The following is a 16,475-nucleotide window of genomic DNA, read 5'->3' on the forward strand; positions in this document are numbered from 1 at the left end:
TAAAGAGGCTACCGGCTTTAAAAACTTAAAAAACTTGCTTCACAATTTCTTACGAAATTTATTTGAAGTTTTACATCTAGTTAGTATAAATATCATTGGTTTAGCTAAGAGCATAGTAACGGTTTCTGCTTACTCGCGCAGCCTAGTAAGATGGGTGCACCGCGGACGCTCAGTTGCGAATTCTTTCTTTTTTTTTTTTTATCATTCCCCTTCCCGAAACCCCGAAATGAACGAAATGCGATTGGCAAGTATTTGATGCATACCGTAATACACAGTGACTAAATTGTAGTATGTGTTTTTTCCGTGCCGAAACTCTGGTCGGAAGACAGTGCATCTTTTTAGATATTTTAGAGCTTGTGGGTTATCACTAGTACCCAAGCCTTTTTATGAGTCATTAAAAAAAAATTTACAAACAAAACTGTATTCTTCTTCTTCTTTTTTTTTCCGATTGTGATCAGATTATGATTTGTACTGACGATATTACACTGTGTCTACTTCCTCGGTCTTATTTTCTTACAAACATTAACAACATTTGTAGTTTCGTAACTATCCCATTGACCCTTTCATGCACCAATTATTTTTCCATAACTAACATAATCCATAAAAAATCATCTACAAAATGACAGCGGTACTATTAACTGTTTTAATTAGACTTTTTCTACACCTTGATACATTTTGATAGCTTTACAGAACGTCAGTTTTCTTTACCCGTTGATGTAACAATTTTGCTGACAACATTTGAATACTTTGAACACTTTGCCAACGCATTAAATATTCTTGCAGTCGTACTATCTTGCGTGTTTGTGATCCCCACCACTATTGAGTTTGCGTGGCAGCATAGGTATAGCGACAATCGACTAATGGATTTTTAGAAGCCAGCGTTGCTCATACACTTTCAAAAGTAGAACTGCTCTCACTAAGATTAGTCGCGCTGGTGCTATTTCATGCGCTCCAGTTAAAAAGGAGCGCCAAGCTACCGGTTGCTAAAAAACCCGCGGTAAAGAAAGCTGAAACAGCACCTAAGAAGAAAGTCGCTGCAAAGAGTGCCACCGCAAAAGTGGACAAGAAATAACCTGTACTGCTCAATCCTTCATCAAACGGCTATTTTCATAGGTACACATTTCTTTAAAACGTTGCGCGGCATTTAGGACTTTGTCAGGTAGTAACAATTACACTAATTGAGTTTGAAAGTCACAGTAACCTCACCGGTAACTGCTCCGTGCTTTTTAGGTCGATGTATATTCTAGAAAAGGGGAGTTTGAGAGCAATTTTGAAGAAGAAAAAAAAAGGTTTTAAGTTGTTCATAGCCTAGGACGGATGCAGCAGTTTAAGTGTTTTATTTTAGCAGCTAGTTTAGCTATTCTGCACTTGGCATTGTTTGCACAATTAAATATAGCGATTGCAACAGATATTTTCATTTGAACCTATTTCGTTAATGCGTCTAATGTTTTTAAAAGATGCGTGGCTATAAAAATAGCCGTTTGAGCGGATTTTGATCTACTTACTGCTGGTGTACTTGGTAACAGCCTTGGTGCCTTCGCTCACTGCGTGTTTAGCAAGTTCACCGGGAAGTAAAAGGCGCACGGCGGTTTGAATTTCACGCGAAGAGATCGTAGATTTCTTATTTTGAAGGGCGAGCCGCGAAGCTTCAGAAGCAATTCTTTCGAAAATGTCGTTCACGAAAGAATTCATGATGCTCATTGCTTTAGAAGAAACACCGACATCAGGGTGAACTTGCTTCAGGACGTTGTAAATGTAAATGGCATAAGACTCTCGTCTCTTTCTCTTGCGCTTCTTGTCACCAGTTCCAGCGATTTTACCACCTTTCTTACCGGCGCGCTTCTCGCCTTTTTTCGCCACCTTTGGCGCTTGTTTTCCTCCGGTTTTTTGTGCGTCTGACATTTCGACGGGCCTAACAGTAAAAATTCTTTTCGTTTGTTTTCATTGCATTGCAACTGGATTTAATTTAAGATAAAGTTGTAGCCTCCAACTTGAAAACTCTTGCGTCATATGCACTTCTATTGGTTCTTAAAAGATTAAGTTGTTTGAGCATCGTTTATTTCTTTTTTACTATTGGTTAAAAAAAGGTTGACTTTGAGACCACTCTATTTTGATAAGAATAGCAAACTTTTTGCTGTTTAAAATAAAAAAAAGGCGCACGAGATCTCTGGTCCGTCTGTCTGTCTCTGCTTGTGTTAGAAAATAAAATGTCAGGACGTGGAAAAGGAGGAAAAGCTAAGGCCAAGGCAAAAACTCGATCTTTTAGAGCGGGTCTTCAGTTTCCTGTTGGTCGCGTTCACCGATTTTTGCGCAAAGGGCATTACGCCAATCGCATCGGTTCAGGCGCACCGGTCTACTTAGCTGCAGTTTTGGAATACCTCTCCGCCGAAATCTTAGAGTTAGCTGGTAATGCTGCACGCGATAACAAAAAAGCCAGGATCATTCCTCGTCACTTACAGCTAGCTGTTCGCAACGACGAAGAGTTAAACAAGTTGTTGTCAGGTGTTACAATTGCGAGCGGCGGTGTGTTGCCAAACATTCAAGCTGTGTTGCTTCCCAAAAAGAACGAGAAGGTTCCAAAGCCAGCAGCCCAGTAAACGGCGGTATAAACAACACAAAAGGCTATTTTCATAGCCACACATCCGTTAAAAATTATTGTTAAGGCGTTAGAAACTTTAAATTTTAAATTAAAGCCGTACACTATTGCCTACGACCATACCACGGTGAATACACCCGTTCTCGTCCGATCACGGAAGTTAAGCATCGTCGGGCCAGGGTAGTACTTGGATGGGTGACCGCCTGGGAACTCCTGGTGCCGTAGGCTTTTGCAACCGTTTACGAAAAAAAAAAAAAAAAGTCGCCAAAGGGGACTCCCTTTTCTTTACAAAATCTGCTTTTTCAGTTGACTCTAAGATACACAGAACTCATCCCCTGCAAAAGAATATGCATAAACACGGCCCTGCCTGGGTGGTGTCGATTGAAAGGGGAGCGACTGGTCGAAAGGTGTGTGAGGGCGCTTCTTCCGTCTCCGCATCTCTGAGGGAAAGAAAATGGCGCTCTTTTTCCTCGCACAAAAGCCAGAAAGCTAGTTTTGATGCTGAACAACAAGGGCAACGGTTAAAGGGACTATAGCCACCATAGTCAACGAGGGCCCAGGGGAAGTTTTCTTAAGGGGCCCTCGTTGTGATCAATTACATACCCAGGACCAATAGAAGTGTGCTCTAGTCATTAAAAATTAAAAACGAAAGTTAATGAAATCTTTTAAAAGTCAAAACTATTTAAATCTTTTAAAAAAATGATTTTTAAAATATCGTTTGTAGATACACGGGGATACCCGGGAATCTTCCCCGTCCTCTCGGCGGCCATGAAAGAAACCCTCGCAAGTCTAAAGTTGCACGATGTCAATGTTCCCTAGTTTTGTCGAAATGACGAAAAGACTGCAAAACTAGCTTTGAAGAGCAAAAATTTGTAAGATTCGTCAATCGTCGTTACGTATCTCTGGCAACGTTGCGTATTGACGTGTCAACTTGCCAAAATGTTTCGGTCGTTGTCGTTTCTTTCTAAGATCAACACGTAGGAATCAGAGCTGTTTTCATGAAAATAATGAACGGTAGTAAAAGAATGCATTTCACCGCACCAGAATCCAATATGCGATATGCATAAATGGTTGACAATTGTTGTTACTGTTGCTGCTGCTGTTGTTGTTACTATTGTTACTGTTAGATCGTTATTGCTAATGCTTATTTTTTTGTGGTCGTTGCTATTGTCAGTATTACTATTATCGTTAGTTTATCGATGCTATCGTTAATTTTTGTTATTGTCGTTATTGTTATCTTCATCGTTGTCATTATTTTCGTTGTCACTATTGATATCGATTTTCTTATTGCTACTGTTTGTTATTTTAACTATTATTATCGTCATTGTTTTTTATTACAGCGACTCGTTTTCACTGTTGTGACTGTCACATTTTGTTCCGCCGTCGAGTGATTTCCGGGATTGTAACCGGTCGATCACGCTTGCTGGTTGTCACGTTGAAACGATTCTCGTCGCTCCTATGCTTATTTGGTTGCCTCTTTGCGATTCTTAGATTTTTATTGATTTTGTACAAAAAAAAAAAAAAACAAAAAAAAAAAAAACAACAACTTTTGAAATAAATAAAATTTATTTGCACTTATAGCAGACTTTGTATGCGCCTCTCAAAATATGCAGTAGACTCTTAGGGGTGAGAGGAGAGGTTTTTTTTTTAAGTCGTTAGAGGAGGGGGCGAGCGCGAACGCAGGCCCCCACTACCAGAAATTGTACGGTCGAGTTACCGACGTTAGCGGTAATCGCAGGGGTCAGCCCAGGCGAAGTGCAATGCAAGAGCCTCACCCTGGAAGAAGCCCCATGTTGATCAGGTTTACTTCCCCGTCAGGTAAGTATGCTTTTCCCGTTGTGTGGGCAGCCTCGGACGTGCCCCAATCTTCTCAATTGTGGGTTTTCGATTGCACACCGCATCGTCCCGTTTGTTTGCTTTTTTTTTTTCCTTCTCTATAGTATGGGCCGCGCTCAGCAGTAGTGCAACGCCGAGGCAACCCGCGGTCAGGGCGAGGTAAACCTACGATCCCTTGACCAAATGCCAAAAATCAGATTAATATATGAGCCGGACTATGCCGGCGTACCAGATATTAAACTGATAAGAACAGATACTACACTTGATCTTTTTTTTTTTTTTTTTTTTTTTTTTTTATTTCCTTTAACGTCTCATCAGCCATCGGCAGCTGTGGACGGGAGGATGTTCGGCGCTTGCCTACGTCACCCCATTTTACGTCTTGTCGACTGATGTTAAAGCCAACCCTTGACGGATCTACCTTGAGGCCCCCGAGTACTCGAGTTAACGAATATTCCCGGATCCTCTGCCCGACTTTAGCAGCTCATGACCAAAGCTTCGCACACCACCCATGACCGCCTCATCGGATTTTTTACACCACCAAGTGGTGCCCGACTTTTCGACACTGAGCCTCATTCGGATCAATACACCATTAAATGATGGTGTCCGACTTTTTGGCCCAGCACCTCATCGGATTTTTTACACCACCTAGTGGTGCCCGACTTTTCGGCGTAAGGATGATGATACTACACTTGATCTTAGCCATTAGGCCGAGAAGCGATACTTTTTGCAACGACTTTGTCCCGGCTCCCTCCCTCTCAACGAAAAAACTTGTGGACATTTGAATGATCAAGTCGATGGGTAACTTTAAGTTTCAACGATGAAAACATGGCTTTCTTGTACTGCATCAATTTCACTCTAAAACATTTGGGCTTTTTTTCAAAAATAACCCAGCTTCTTTCAAAAATAACAAGCTTCTTTCAAAAATAACCCAATTAACCAAAACATAAAAAACGTTTAAAGGCTTTTAAATTTAACGCTGGGCAGCAGATGTGATCAAAGGCCAAGTTGAACAACTGAAAATCAACTCTGTATATGAGCGTCCGACAGATTTCTCTGTCAAAAAGCATTTTGAGAACCTCTGTATTTAAATGTTCTTTTCAACTGTTGTAATGACAGTACTTTAATTCATCACCAGGGTCGCCAAGAAACAGCAGAGTTTAGGAGGACTTGCTTGTCATTAGCCTCGATCCTTTCCCAAGTAGTAATTCCTCACAAAGTCTAAAAAAACAAGCTTGAAAGTTTAAAAATTGGGATGGTGCAAATTAAGTTAAGAATTTAAACTGAGTAGCAAGAAAATATTTTTCAGATACTTTAGTTATTGCAAGAAATGAACACTTTAAATGTTTACTGACAAAAAGGTAAAACAATTTTAAAAAGTGACCTAAAACATCCACTGACAAAATATCAAATGACAAATGGAAAATGAAAAAATTTATGACACTAAACCGACACAGCATTAGGTTAGCAAAGGTAAAGCATACATACCTTGCACACTGTATCTGCATTTTTCCAATCACAAACTCGCAGAGCGTGGTAAAAGTTAATGAGACCTGGAACAATAAGCAAAGTATTTTTTTTAAATATTACATTTTTTAACATATTACCTAACCTAAATTAAGCCTGCAAATGTATTTGCGTACAAATTAGAAGCTCAGGATTGATGGAGAATAAACTTAAAAATATAATTCCCAAGTCAGTTAAAAGGATGTTTACTTGTTGGCTAAAGGTCAACTTTTTCAAACTATCACTTTTAAAAAATGGTTCTGGTAAACTATCGAAGAAACATGACTTACCTTTTTCTTGAAACTTTAACTGCTTCAATATTATATGCTCTGCTAACCTAACTTAACCCTTAACCTTGCCCCAGGACAACACTCAAAATTCTCTTTCAATAACTTATTTTCAATAATCAGACTTGCTACCTGAGGCTGAGTTAACTTTAGCAGTAACTCTATAAAACATAATGTGAGAAAGCCAAACAAAAGGTTCAGTTCAAAATGTAATGAGTATGTAATTTTTTTAAAATTTTATCGCATATCTTTAATCGAATTAAAGGGATCATTCCAAAGAAGCTATAGATTGTCCAGTGAAAAGCATACCTAATTAAGCATTACTTTATTGGGGTTGTGTCAGTATAACTGTAAATGAAACAAAGCTATGAACAAACTAAAGAAATAGGTAAAAGTCTTAGAAAGATCCTATTTCTGTTTCACTCACCAATAAAATCAAGAAGAATTTCCCACTTCTTATTCATTGAGTGGGATGCTCTAAAGAGTATTGCAACTTGCATTCTGGATAATCCAGGAACTCAGAACAAACTCTGTAACTGCACTCATGAAAGTCTTTTGTGACTACTCCTTCATAAAGTTGATGCTTCTAAAAATGAAAATTTATTTTTGAAAGGATTTTTTCATCAGAAACTATTCTTAAGTATTTGAAGACTTGAAAAAGTAAAGTGGGCACAACAATAGGGGTTAAACTGCTTCAAATTTTAAAACACAAACACCAAAATAAGGTGAAAAGATTGAAAATAAAATAGCACAGTACTTTTTATTACCTTAAAGCATTCTTGAAAAATCGTTAAAAAAACTGTGTGAACTCCTCTAAACTTGTCACTTGTCTTGGTTTTGGCATCAGCTACTGTATGAGAAGATAAAACAGGATTTAATTTGTTTAGTTTCCCTTTTTTTTATTTTCTTTTTTTTTTTCGAAACAAGCTAAAAGCACCTTTTCTGCTCTTGACGCTACGCCAACACCAAAAATTTCAGTAGGACTGCGCGTAACCACTGCACCGTTGTTAAACTCAATGATATGCACTTTACCGCAAAATTAACGCACCACTTATAAATTCCGACTTATTTTGAAAAATATTACGTATTTCCCGGATTTATCAAATACAAAGTCGATAATAATGTTTATTGTGACGTCATTTGTAGGCTTTATTCCGTTTTAGTTTCCAAATTGTAGCAGCTTTTCATAAGCAGCACGTTTTGCTGTAACTAAACCTCACTTTTAAAAGAAAAGTATGTATAAAGTTAGTATGAACAGATGTGTTGCTCAATGATAACTGTCATTTGAGCAACACGTCTGTTCTGACTTCTCAACGATACATAAGCTGACATTTTAAAACCTTTTTTGGTACCTCTTGCATCGTTCATGGGAGATGGATTCCTTCTTATGTAAGATAATGCTAGACCACATACGGCGCATGTTGTTACTGAATACTTACAAAATGCTACTATTCAAGTTTTGGAGTGGCCGGCTTGCAGTCCAGATATGAACCCAATAGAGCATCTTTGGGGCATAATGGCACGCTGTGTTAGAAGTCAACATCCACCACCTAGACGAGTTGCGACAAAGTCTTATCCGCGTATGTGAAGATATCCTTCAAGAAACGATTACACCTCTAATTAAAAGAAATCCACGGTGCTGTCTGGCTGCAACAACATCAAGATGTGGCAACACTAGATATTGATAAGTCAAAAATGTTACATTTTAAGCTGTATTAGTGTGCATAACAACAATAATCATCTTAGTTTATTTTGTTACTTACCTTAATTTTATTACTTACCATATTTCTAGTTTTAGTTTGTTTTTCTTTCTTTTCTTTTCTTTTCTCACCATCCTCAAAGTCGCTTTTATTATTATCATCGAAATAACTGTGTTCATGTGTTCTATTCTTAACACGTTTGTCAAAATATATGACCACAATTAAAATAAATCGAAATGTATGTGGTGCGTTAATTTTGCGGTTAAGTGTATATTAACTAGATATTTAACTCGCGCTTTCGCAGTGAAGCATATTTTTTTGCCAAGCAAGTTTTTTTTTGCCAGCCAGAATCATAAAAACATCGATTAAAACAAACGAATTATTGTCAGTTTAAATAAAGAGGCTACCGGCTTTAAAAACTTAAAAAACTTGCTTCACAATTTCTTACGAAATTTATTTGAAGTTTTACATCTAGTTAGTATAAATATCATTGGTTTAGCTAAGAGCATAGTAACGGTTTCTGCTTACTCGCGCAGCCTAGTAAGATGGGTGCACCGCGGACGCTCAGTTGCGAATTCTTTCTTTTTTTTTTTTATCATTCCCCTTCCCGAAACCCCGAAATGAACGAAATGCGATTGGCAAGTATTTGATGCATACCTTAATACACAGTGACTAAATTGTAGTATGTGTTTTTTCCGTGCCGAAACTCTGGTCGGAAGACAGTGCATCTTTTTAGATATTTTAGAGCTTGTGGGTTATCACTAGTACCCAAGCCTTTTTATGAGTCATTAAAAAAAAATTTACAAACAAAACTGTATTCTTCTTCTTCTTTTTTTTTCCGATTGTGATCAGATTATGATTTGTACTGACGATATTACACTGTGTCTACTTCCTCGGTCTTATTTTCTTACAAACATTAACAACATTTGTAGTTTCGTAACTATCCCATTGACCCTTTCATGCACCAATTATTTTTCCATAACTAACATAATCCATAAAAAATCATCTACAAAATGACAGCGGTACTATTAACTGTTTTAATTAGACTTTTTCTACACCTTGATACATTTTGATAGCTTTACAGAACGTCAGTTTTCTTTACCCGTTGATGTAACAATTTTGCTGACAACATTTGAATACTTTGAACACTTTGCCAACGCATTAAATATTCTTGCAGTCGTACTATCTTGCGTGTTTGTGATCCCCACCACTATTGAGTTTGCGTGGCAGCATAGGTATAGCGACAATCGACTAATGGATTTTTAGAAGCCAGCGTTGCTCATACACTTTCAAAAGTAGAACTGCTCTCACTAAGATTAGTCGCGCTGGTGCTATTTCATGCGCTCCAGTTAAAAAGGAGCGCCAAGCTACCGGTTGCTAAAAAACCCGCGGTAAAGAAAGCTGAAACAGCACCTAAGAAGAAAGTCGCTGCAAAGAGTGCCACCGCAAAAGTGGACAAGAAATAACCTGTACTGCTCAATCCTTCATCAAACGGCTATTTTCATAGGTACACATTTCTTTAAAACGTTGCGCGGCATTTAGGACTTTGTCAGGTAGTAACAATTACACTAATTGAGTTTGAAAGTCACAGTAACCTCACCGGTAACTGCTCCGTGCTTTTTAGGTCGATGTATATTCTAGAAAAGGGGAGTTTGAGAGCAATTTTGAAGAAGAAAAAAAAAGGTTTTAAGTTGTTCATAGCCTAGGACGGATGCAGCAGTTTAAGTGTTTTATTTTAGCAGCTAGTTTAGCTATTCTGCACTTGGCATTGTTTGCACAATTAAATATAGCGATTGCAACAGATATTTTCATTTGAACCTATTTCGTTAATGCGTCTAATGTTTTTAAAAGATGCGTGGCTATAAAAATAGCCGTTTGAGCGGATTTTGATCTACTTACTGCTGGTGTACTTGGTAACAGCCTTGGTGCCTTCGCTCACTGCGTGTTTAGCAAGTTCACCGGGAAGTAAAAGGCGCACGGCGGTTTGAATTTCACGCGAAGAGATCGTAGATTTCTTATTTTGAAGGGCGAGCCGCGAAGCTTCAGAAGCAATTCTTTCGAAAATGTCGTTCACGAAAGAATTCATGATGCTCATTGCTTTAGAAGAAACACCGACATCAGGGTGAACTTGCTTCAGGACGTTGTAAATGTAAATGGCATAAGACTCTCGTCTCTTTCTCTTGCGCTTCTTGTCACCAGTTCCAGCGATTTTACCACCTTTCTTACCGGCGCGCTTCTCGCCTTTTTTCGCCACCTTTGGCGCTTGTTTTCCTCCGGTTTTTTGTGCGTCTGACATTTCGACGGGCCTAACAGTAAAAATTCTTTTCGTTTGTTTTCATTGCATTGCAACTGGATTTAATTTAAGATAAAGTTGTAGCCTCCAACTTGAAAACTCTTGCGTCATATGCACTTCTATTGGTTCTTAAAAGATTAAGTTGTTTGAGCATCGTTTATTTCTTTTTTACTATTGGTTAAAAAAAGGTTGACTTTGAGACCACTCTATTTTGATAAGAATAGCAAACTTTTTGCTGTTTAAAATAAAAAAAAGGCGCACGAGATCTCTGGTCCGTCTGTCTGTCTCTGCTTGTGTTAGAAAATAAAATGTCAGGACGTGGAAAAGGAGGAAAAGCTAAGGCCAAGGCAAAAACTCGATCTTTTAGAGCGGGTCTTCAGTTTCCTGTTGGTCGCGTTCACCGATTTTTGCGCAAAGGGCATTACGCCAATCGCATCGGTTCAGGCGCACCGGTCTACTTAGCTGCAGTTTTGGAATACCTCTCCGCCGAAATCTTAGAGTTAGCTGGTAATGCTGCACGCGATAACAAAAAAGCCAGGATCATTCCTCGTCACTTACAGCTAGCTGTTCGCAACGACGAAGAGTTAAACAAGTTGTTGTCAGGTGTTACAATTGCGAGCGGCGGTGTGTTGCCAAACATTCAAGCTGTGTTGCTTCCCAAAAAGAACGAGAAGGTTCCAAAGCCAGCAGCCCAGTAAACGGCGGTATAAACAACACAAAAGGCTATTTTCATAGCCACACATCCGTTAAAAATTATTGTTAAGGCGTTAGAAACTTTAAATTTTAAATTAAAGCCGTACACTATTGCCTACGACCATACCACGGTGAATACACCCGTTCTCGTCCGATCACGGAAGTTAAGCATCGTCGGGCCAGGGTAGTACTTGGATGGGTGACCGCCTGGGAACTCCTGGTGCCGTAGGCTTTTGCAACCGTTTACGAAAAAAAAAAAAAAAAGTCGCCAAAGGGGACTCCCTTTTCTTTACAAAATCTGCTTTTTCAGTTGACTCTAAGATACACAGAACTCATCCCCTGCAAAAGAATATGCATAAACACGGCCCTGCCTGGGTGGTGTCGATTGAAAGGGGAGCGACTGGTCGAAAGGTGTGTGAGGGCGCTTCTTCCGTCTCCGCATCTCTGAGGGAAAGAAAATGGCGCTCTTTTTCCTCGCACAAAAGCCAGAAAGCTAGTTTTGATGCTGAACAACAAGGGCAACGGTTAAAGGGACTATAGCCACCATAGTCAACGAGGGCCCAGGGGAAGTTTTCTTAAGGGGCCCTCGTTGTGATCAATTACATACCCAGGACCAATAGAAGTGTGCTCTAGTCATTAAAAATTAAAAACGAAAGTTAATGAAATCTTTTAAAAGTCAAAACTATTTAAATCTTTTAAAAAAATGATTTTTAAAATATCGTTTGTAGATACACGGGGATACCCGGGAATCTTCCCCGTCCTCTCGGCGGCCATGAAAGAAACCCTCGCAAGTCTAAAGTTGCACGATGTCAATGTTCCCTAGTTTTGTCGAAATGACGAAAAGACTGCAAAACTAGCTTTGAAGAGCAAAAATTTGTAAGATTCGTCAATCGTCGTTACGTATCTCTGGCAACGTTGCGTATTGACGTGTCAACTTGCCAAAATGTTTCGGTCGTTGTCGTTTCTTTCTAAGATCAACACGTAGGAATCAGAGCTGTTTTCATGAAAATAATGAACGGTAGTAAAAGAATGCATTTCACCGCACCAGAATCCAATATGCGATATGCATAAATGGTTGACAATTGTTGTTACTGTTGCTGCTGCTGTTGTTGTTACTATTGTTACTGTTAGATCGTTATTGCTAATGCTTATTTTTTTGTGGTCGTTGCTATTGTCAGTATTACTATTATCGTTAGTTTATCGATGCTATCGTTAATTTTTGTTATTGTCGTTATTGTTATCTTCATCGTTGTCATTATTTTCGTTGTCACTATTGATATCGATTTTCTTATTGCTACTGTTTGTTATTTTAACTATTATTATCGTCATTGTTTTTTATTACAGCGACTCGTTTTCACTGTTGTGACTGTCACATTTTGTTCCGCCGTCGAGTGATTTCCGGGATTGTAACCGGTCGATCACGCTTGCTGGTTGTCACGTTGAAACGATTCTCGTCGCTCCTATGCTTATTTGGTTGCCTCTTTGCGATTCTTAGATTTTTATTGATTTTGTACAAAAAAAAAAAAAAACAAAAAAAAAAAAAACAACAACTTTTGAAATAAATAAAATTTATTTGCACTTATAGCAGACTTTGTATGCGCCTCTCAAAATATGCAGTAGACTCTTAGGGGTGAGAGGAGAGGTTTTTTTTTTAAGTCGTTAGAGGAGGGGGCGAGCGCGAACGCAGGCCCCCACTACCAGAAATTGTACGGTCGAGTTACCGACGTTAGCGGTAATCGCAGGGGTCAGCCCAGGCGAAGTGCAATGCAAGAGCCTCACCCTGGAAGAAGCCCCATGTTGATCAGGTTTACTTCCCCGTCAGGTAAGTATGCTTTTCCCGTTGTGTGGGCAGCCTCGGACGTGCCCCAATCTTCTCAATTGTGGGTTTTCGATTGCACACCGCATCGTCCCGTTTGTTTGCTTTTTTTTTTTCCTTCTCTATAGTATGGGCCGCGCTCAGCAGTAGTGCAACGCCGAGGCAACCCGCGGTCAGGGCGAGGTAAACCTACGATCCCTTGACCAAATGCCAAAAATCAGATTAATATATGAGCCGGACTATGCCGGCGTACCAGATATTAAACTGATAAGAACAGATACTACACTTGATCTTAGCCATTAGGCCGAGAAGCGATACTTTTTGCAACGACTTTGTCCCGGCTCCCTCCCTCTCAACGAAAAAACTTGTGGACATTTGAATGATCAAGTCGATGGGTAACTTTAAGTTTCAACGATGAAAACATGGCTTTCTTGTACTGCATCAATTTCACTCTAAAACATTTGGGCTTTTTTTCAAAAATAACCCAGCTTCTTTCAAAAATAACAAGCTTCTTTCAAAAATAACCCAATTAACCAAAACATAAAAAACGTTTAAAGGCTTTTAAATTTAACGCTGGGCAGCAGATGTGATCAAAGGCCAAGTTGAACAACTGAAAATCAACTCTGTATATGAGCGTCCGACAGATTTCTCTGTCAAAAAGCATTTTGAGAACCTCTGTATTTAAATGTTCTTTTCAACTGTTGTAATGACAGTACTTTAATTCATCACCAGGGTCGCCAAGAAACAGCAGAGTTTAGGAGGACTTGCTTGTCATTAGCCTCAATCCTTTCCCAAGTAGTAATTCCTCACAAAGTCTAAAAAAACAAGCTTGAAAGTTTAAAAATTGGGATGGTGCAAATTAAGTTAAGAATTTAAACTGAGTAGCAAGAAAATATTTTTCAGATACTTTAGTTATTGCAAGAAATGAACACTTTAAATGTTTACTGACAAAAAGGTAAAACAATTTTAAAAAGTGACCTAAAACATCCACTGACAAAATATCAAATGACAAATGGAAAATGAAAAAATTTATGACACTAAACCGACACAGCATTAGGTTAGCAAAGGTAAAGCATACATACCTTGCACACTGTATCTGCATTTTTCCAATCACAAACTCGCAGAGCGTGGTAAAAGTTAATGAGACCTGGAACAATAAGCAAAGTATTTTTTTTAAATATTACATTTTTTAACATATTACCTAACCTAAATTAAGCCTGCAAATGTATTTGCGTACAAATTAGAAGCTCAGGATTGATGGAGAATAAACTTAAAAATATAATTCCCAAGTCAGTTAAAAGGATGTTTACTTGTTGGCTAAAGGTCAACTTTTTCAAACTATCACTTTTAAAAAATGGTTCTGGTAAACTATCGAAGAAACATGACTTACCTTTTTCTTGAAACTTTAACTGCTTCAATATTATATGCTCTGCTAACCTAACTTAACCCTTAACCTTGCCCCAGGACAACACTCAAAATTCTCTTTCAATAACTTATTTTCAATAATCAGACTTGCTACCTGAGGCTGAGTTAACTTTAGCAGTAACTCTATAAAACATAATGTGAGAAAGCCAAACAAAAGGTTCAGTTCAAAATGTAATGAGTATGTAATTTTTTTAAAATTTTATCGCATATCTTTAATCGAATTAAAGGGATCATTCCAAAGAAGCTATAGATTGTCCAGTGAAAAGCATACCTAATTAAGCATTACTTTATTGGGGTTGTGTCAGTATAACTGTAAATGAAACAAAGCTATGAACAAACTAAAGAAATAGGTAAAAGTCTTAGAAAGATCCTATTTCTGTTTCACTCACCAATAAAATCAAGAAGAATTTCCCACTTCTTATTCATTGAGTGGGATGCTCTAAAGAGTATTGCAACTTGCATTCTGGATAATCCAGGAACTCAGAACAAACTCTGTAACTGCACTCATGAAAGTCTTTTGTGACTACTCCTTCATAAAGTTGATGCTTCTAAAAATGAAAATTTATTTTTGAAAGGATTTTTTCATCAGAAACTATTCTTAAGTATTTGAAGACTTGAAAAAGTAAAGTGGGCACAACAATAGGGGTTAAACTGCTTCAAATTTTAAAACACAAACACCAAAATAAGGTGAAAAGATTGAAAATAAAATAGCACAGTACTTTTTATTACCTTAAAGCATTCTTGAAAAATCGTTAAAAAAACTGTGTGAACTCCTCTAAACTTGTCACTTGTCTTGGTTTTGGCATCAGCTACTGTATGAGAAGATAAAACAGGATTTAATTTGTTTAGTTTCCCTTTTTTTTATTTTCTTTTTTTTTTTCGAAACAAGCTAAAAGCACCTTTTCTGCTCTTGACGCTACGCCAACACCAAAAATTTCAGTAGGACTGCGCGTAACCACTGCACCGTTGTTAAACTCAATGATATGCACTTTACCGCAAAATTAACGCACCACTTATAAATTCCGACTTATTTTGAAAAATATTACGTATTTCCCGGATTTATCAAATACAAAGTCGATAATAATGTTTATTGTGACGTCATTTGTAGGCTTTATTCCGTTTTAGTTTCCAAATTGTAGCAGCTTTTCATAAGCAGCACGTTTTGCTGTAACTAAACCTCACTTTTAAAAGAAAAGTATGTATAAAGTTAGTATGAACAGATGTGTTGCTCAATGATAACTGTCATTTGAGCAACACGTCTGTTCTGACTTCTCAACGATACATAAGCTGACATTTTAAAACCTTTTTTGGTACCTCTTGCATCGTTCATGGGAGATGGATTCCTTCTTATGTAAGATAATGCTAGACCACATACGGCGCATGTTGTTACTGAATACTTACAAAATGCTACTATTCAAGTTTTGGAGTGGCCGGCTTGCAGTCCAGATATGAACCCAATAGAGCATCTTTGGGGCATAATGGCACGCTGTGTTAGAAGTCAACATCCACCACCTAGACGAGTTGCGACAAAGTCTTATCCGCGTATGTGAAGATATCCTTCAAGAAACGATTACACCTCTAATTAAAAGAAATCCACGGTGCTGTCTGGCTGCAACAACATCAAGATGTGGCAACACTAGATATTGATAAGTCAAAAATGTTACATTTTAAGCTGTATTAGTGTGCATAACAACAATAATCATCTTAGTTTATTTTGTTACTTACCTTAATTTTATTACTTACCATATTTCTAGTTTTAGTTTGTTTTTCTTTCTTTTCTTTTCTTTTCTCACCATCCTCAAAGTCGCTTTTATTATTATCATCGAAATAACTGTGTTCATGTGTTCTATTCTTAACACGTTTGTCAAAATATATGACCACAATTAAAATAAATCGAAATGTATGTGGTGCGTTAATTTTGCGGTTAAGTGTATATTAACTAGATATTTAACTCGCGCTTTCGCAGTGAAGCATATTTTTTTGCCAAGCAAGTTTTTTTTTGCCAGCCAGAATCATAAAAACATCGATTAAAACAAACGAATTATTGTCAGTTTAAATAAAGAGGCTACCGGCTTTAAAAACTTAAAAAACTTGCTTCACAATTTCTTACGAAATTTATTTGAAGTTTTACATCTAGTTAGTATAAATATCATTGGTTTAGCTAAGAGCATAGTAACGGTTTCTGCTTACTCGCGCAGCCTAGTAAGATGGGTGCACCGCGGACGCTCAGTTGCGAATTCTTTCTTTTTTTTTTTTATCATTCCCCTTCCCGAAACCCCGAAATGAACGAAATGCGATTGGCAAGTATTTGATGCATACCTTAATA

At 37.9% G+C, this 16,475-nt stretch overlaps 5 non-coding genes and 1 pseudogene across 5 annotated transcripts; 2 read left to right on the forward strand and 4 right to left on the reverse strand.

The window, feature by feature from the left end:
* The first annotated feature begins 2,705 nt into the window (after positions 1–2,705).
* LOC149879653 (5S ribosomal RNA) lies at positions 2,706–2,824 on the forward strand. Its single transcript, XR_016446554.1, has one exon. It is a non-coding gene; the product is annotated as a 5S ribosomal RNA (ribosomal RNA).
* A 1,434-nt stretch (positions 2,825–4,258) lies between these two features.
* LOC149879654 (U1 spliceosomal RNA) lies at positions 4,259–4,422 on the reverse strand. Its single transcript, XR_016446628.1, has one exon. It is a non-coding gene; the product is annotated as a U1 spliceosomal RNA (small nuclear RNA).
* Positions 4,423–4,532: 110 nt separating this feature from the next.
* On the reverse strand, positions 4,533–4,707 carry LOC149879655 (U2 spliceosomal RNA; annotated as a pseudogene).
* Positions 4,708–11,021: 6,314 nt separating this feature from the next.
* Positions 11,022–11,140, forward strand: LOC149879656 (5S ribosomal RNA). Its single transcript, XR_016446555.1, has one exon. It is a non-coding gene; the product is annotated as a 5S ribosomal RNA (ribosomal RNA).
* A 1,434-nt stretch (positions 11,141–12,574) lies between these two features.
* LOC149879657 (U1 spliceosomal RNA) lies at positions 12,575–12,738 on the reverse strand. The gene has a single exon (XR_016446639.1). It is a non-coding gene; the product is annotated as a U1 spliceosomal RNA (small nuclear RNA).
* A 110-nt stretch (positions 12,739–12,848) lies between these two features.
* On the reverse strand, positions 12,849–13,040 carry LOC149879658 (U2 spliceosomal RNA). The gene has a single exon (XR_016446650.1). It is a non-coding gene; the product is annotated as a U2 spliceosomal RNA (small nuclear RNA).
* Positions 13,041–16,475: the final 3,435 nt, after the last annotated feature.

The sequence above is a fragment of the Hydra viridissima genome, unplaced genomic scaffold (genome assembly GCF_058129835.1).
Source record: "Hydra viridissima isolate aposymbiotic clone 2 unplaced genomic scaffold, HvirCarnegie_v1 scaffold_13, whole genome shotgun sequence".
NCBI lineage: Eukaryota > Metazoa > Cnidaria > Hydrozoa > Anthoathecata > Hydridae > Hydra > Hydra viridissima.